The sequence below is a fragment of the Arachis hypogaea genome, chromosome 19 (assembly GCF_003086295.3).
Source record: "Arachis hypogaea cultivar Tifrunner chromosome 19, arahy.Tifrunner.gnm2.J5K5, whole genome shotgun sequence".
Lineage (NCBI taxonomy): Eukaryota > Viridiplantae > Streptophyta > Magnoliopsida > Fabales > Fabaceae > Arachis > Arachis hypogaea.
The window spans coordinates 120,769,303-120,774,149 of record NC_092054.1 but is presented as its reverse complement, the minus strand read 5'-3'; the positions used below and the strand labels follow the sequence as shown (position 1 = coordinate 120,774,149).

Below are 4,847 nucleotides of genomic sequence, written 5' to 3'. Positions count from 1 at the left end.
AGAGCCTTTTCAAAGAGCATGGTACCTATGGTACAAGGTATTATAAACTTTCCAGGATCCTGTTTCTTCTGAGGCAATGTCAGTTGATCCAGATCACTTAGTTCATTGGTGAACAAGGGAGGTTCATCTTCACAAGTCTCAATACCAAATAATTTGGCATTCAGGTTCATGATTGCACCAAGGAACTTGGCAACTTGCTCTTCAGTGACATCCTCATTCTCTTCAGAAGAGGAATACTCATCAGAACTCATGAAGGGCATAAGGAGGTTCAATGGAATCTCTATGGTCTCTAGATGAGCCTTAGATTCCTTTGGTTCCTCAGAGGGAAACTCCTTATTGATCACTGGACATCCCAGGAGGTCTTCCTCACTGGGATTCAGGTCCTCCTCTCCCTCTTTGGGTTCGGCCATTTTGGTAATATCAATGGCCTTGCACTCTCTCTTTGGATTTTCTTCTGTATTGCTTGGGAGAGTACTGGGAGGGATTTCAGTGATCTTCTTACTCAGCTGACCCACTTGTGCCTCCAAATTTCTAATGGAGGACCTTGTTTCATTCATGAAACTCACAGTGGCCTTAGATATATCAGAGACTTAGTTTGCTAAGCTAGATGGATTCTGCTCAGAATTCTCTGTCTGTTGCTGAGTGGATGATGGAAAAGGTTTACTATTGTTAAACCTATTTCTTCCACCATTATTAAAGCCTTGTTGAGGCTTTTGATCCTTCCATGAGAAATTTGGATGATTTCTCCATGATGGATTATAGGTGTTTCCATAAGGTTCACCCATATAATTCACCTCTGCTATTGCAGGGTTTTCAGGATCATAAGCTTCTTCTTCAGAAGATGCCTCTTGAGTACTATTGGATGCAGCTTGCATTCCATCCAGTCTCTAAGAAATCATATTGACTTGCTGAGTCAATATTTTTTTCTGAGCCAATATGGCATTCTGAGTATCAATTTCAAGAACTCCCTTCTTCATAGGCGTCCCATTACTCACAGGATTCCTCTCAGAAGTGTACATGAACTGGTTATTAGCAACCATGTCAATGAGTTCTTGAGCTTCTGCAGGCGTTTACTTTAGGTGAATGGATCCACCTGTAGAAGTATCCAATGACATCTTTGATAGCTCAGATAAACCATCATAGAATATATCCAGGATGGTCCATTCTGAAAGCATGTCAGAAGGACACTTTTTGGTCAGCTGCTTGTATCTTTCCCAAGCTTCATAGAGGAATTCACCTTCTTTCTGTCTGAAGGTTTGAACATCCGCTCTAAGCTTGCTCAGCTTTTGAGGAGGAAAGAACTTGGCTAAGAAAGCCGTGACCAGCTTATCCCAAGAGTTCAGGCTGTCTTTGGGTTGAGAGTCCAACCATATTCTAGCTCTGTCTCTTACAGCAAAAGGGAAAAGCATGAGCCTGTAGACTTCAGGATCTACTCCATTAGTCTTAACAGTATCACAGATCTGCAAGAATTCAGTTAAGAACTGAAAAGGATCTTCAGATGGAAGTCCATGAAACTTGCAGTTTTGTTGCATCAGAGAAACTAGCTGAGGTTTCAGCTCAAAATTGTTTGCTCCAATGGTAGGGATGGAGATGCTTCTTCCATGTAAATTGGAATTTGGTGTAGTAATGTCACCAAGCATTCTCCTTGCATTATTGTTGTTGGGTTCGGCTGCCATCTCCTTTACTTGTTCGAGATTTTCAATAAGGTTGTCTCTGGATTGTTGTAATTTGGCTTCTCTTAGTTTTCTCTTCACAGTCCTTTCAGGTTCTGGATCAGCTTCAACAAGAATATCTTTTTCTTTGTTCCTGCTCATAAAAAAGAGAAGAGAACAAGAAAAGAAGAGGAATCCTCTATGTCACAGTAAAGAGGTTCCTTATTGTTAGTAGAAGAAGAAAAGAAGAAAAAATTCGAACACAGATGGAAGAGGGGGTTCGAATTTGGTGAGTGATGTGAGGAAGAGATGTTAGTAGATGAATAAACAGAAGGAGATGAGATAGAAGGAGAATTTTCGAAAATTATTTTTGAAAAAGAGTTAGTGATTTTCGAAAATATTTTTTTGAAAAAGGTTAGTAATTTTCGAAAATTAAAATAAAAAATTAAAATAATTAGTTAATTAAAAAGAAATTTTGAAAAAGAGGGGAGATATTTTCGAAAATTAGAGAGAGAGAGTTAGTTAGGTGGTTTTGAAAAAGATAAGAAACAAACAAAAAGTTAGTTAGTTAGTTAGTTGAAACAAATTTGAAAATCAATTTTGAGAAGATAAGAAGATAAGAAGTTAGAAAAATATTTTAAAATCAAATTTTTGAAAAAGATAAGATAAGAAGATATTTTTTTGAAAAGATATGATTGAAATTAGTTTTGAAAAAGATTTGATTTTTTAAAATCACAATTAATGACTTGATTCACAAGAAATCATAAGATATGATTCTAGAACTTAAAGTTTGAATCTTTCTTAACAAGTAAGTAACAAACTTAAAATTTTTGAATCAAAACATTAATTGGTGATGTTATTTTCGAAAATTATGTGATAAAGATAAGAAAAAGATTTTTGAAAAACATTTTTATAATTTTCGAAAATAACTAAGAAAAATGAAAAAGATTTGATTTTTGAAAAAGATTTTGAAAAAGATAAGATTTTTGAATTGAAAATTTGATTTGACTCATAAAAACAACTAGATTTTAAAATTTTTTGAAAAAGTCAAATCTAATTTTCGAAATTTTGAGAGAGAAAAAGGGGAAGTTATTTTTTTTTTGATTTTTGAATTTTTAATGATGAGATAGAAAAACATGAAAATGATGCAATGCATGAAAATTTTTAGATCAAAACAATGAATGCATGCAAGAATGCTATGAATGTCAAGATGAACACCAAGAACATATTTTTGAAAAATTTTTAATGCAACGAAAACATGCAAGACACCAAACTTAGAAATCTTTGATGCTTAGACTCTATGGATGCAAGAATGCATATGAAAAACACCATACAACACAAAACAAGAAAACATCAAGATCAAACAAGAAGACTTACCAAGAACAACTTGAAGATCATGAAGAACACTATGAATGCATGAATTTTTCGAAAAATGCAATATGAACATGCAATTGACACCAAACTTATAACATGACACATGACTCAAACACAAAAATATTTTTGATTTTTATGATTTTATGATTTTTTTGTATTTTCTTTTAATTTTTTTCGAAAATCATTTTGAAAAAGAAAAATAAGGATTCCAAAATTTTTAATATGAATTCCAAGAATCTTGCCATGTTAGTCTAAAGCTCCAATCAAATGGTCAGGCATGGCTTAATAGCCAGCCAAGCTTTAGTCAAAATATGAGTGTAATTCATTCAAGTTTAAGCCAAAACTTCAGTCCAAAAGAATTTAGACATGGCTTTACAGCCATCCAGGCTTCAACATGCTTCATGAAACACTAGAATTCATTCTTAAAAATTCTGAAGAAAAATAGATTTTTGAAAACATTTTTTTTTAAAAGATTTTTTTCGAAAACAAAGGAGAAATTTTTGAAAGATTTTTGAAAATTTTTTTTTTTGAAAAGAAAACAAAAAGAAAATTACCTAATCTGAGCAACAGGATGAACCGTCAGTTGTCCAAACTCAAACAATCCCCGGCAACGGCGCCAAAAACTTGGTATGCGAAATTGTTACTCAGGTTGTGAATTATTGTTCGAAATTGATTCGCTGGCAATGGCACCAAAAACGGATGCACAGAACCATGGTCTAAACATATCTTCACAACTTCGCATAACTAACCAGCAAGTGTACTGGGTCGTCCAAGTAATACCTTACGTGAGTAAGGGTCGAATCCCACGGAGATTGTTGGTATAAAGCAAGCTATGGTCACCTTGTAAATCTCAGTCAGGTGGATATAAAACAGTTATGGAGTTTTCGAAAATAAATAATAAAATAAGGATAGAAATACTTATGTAAATCATTGGTGAGAATTTCAGATAAGCGCATAGAGATGCATTCGTTCCTCTGAACCTCTGCTTTCCTGCTGTCTCCATCCAATCAGTCTTACCCCTTTCTATGGCTGGCTTTATGTAAGGATGTCACCGGTGCCAATGGCTACTTTCAATCCTCTCGGGAAAATGGTCCAAATGCTCTGTCACAGCACGGCTAATCGTCTGGAGGCATCACCCTTGTCGATGGTTGCATCCTATTCCTCTCTGTGAAAATGGTCCGATGCGCTGTCACTGCATGGCTAATCATCTTGGAGGTTTTCGATCATACTGGAATAAAATTTACTATCCTTTTGCGTCTGTCACTACGCCCAGCACTCACGAGTTTGGAGTTCGTCACAGTCATTCAATCCCAGAGTCCTACTCGGAATACCACGGACAAGGTTTAGACTTTCTGGACTCTCATGAATGCCGCCATCAATCTAGCTTATACCACAGAGATTCTGATTAAGAGATCTAAGAGATACTCATTCAATCTAATGTAGAACGGAAGTGGTTGTCAGGCACGCGTTCATAGGGAATGATGATGATTGTCACGTTCATCACATTCAGGTTGAAGTGCGAATGAATATCTTAGAAGCGGAATAAGTTGAATTGAATAGAAATCAGTAGTACTTTGCATTAATCTTTGAGGAACAGCAGAGCTCCACACCTTAATCTATGGAGTGCAGAAACTCTACCGTTGAAAATACATAAGTGATAATGGAGTTCATTGGTCTCGGCCCCAGAGGGGAACCGGAGTAACCAAGTCTACGAATACAATGATAAAAAGATCTATTTATAATAAACTAGTCACTAGTGTTTACAGAAGTAAGTAATTGATGCATAAATCCACTTCCGGGGCTGGTACGTGGAATCGTGAT

General features: G+C 35.7%; 1 non-coding gene across 1 annotated transcript; it reads left to right on the top strand.

Moving 5' to 3' along the window:
* The first annotated feature begins 1,169 nt into the window (after positions 1–1,169).
* On the top strand, positions 1,170–1,277 carry LOC112781781 (small nucleolar RNA R71). Its single transcript, XR_003192540.1, has one exon. It is a non-coding gene; the product is annotated as a small nucleolar RNA R71 (small nucleolar RNA).
* The last annotated feature ends 3,570 nt before the right edge of the window (positions 1,278–4,847 follow it).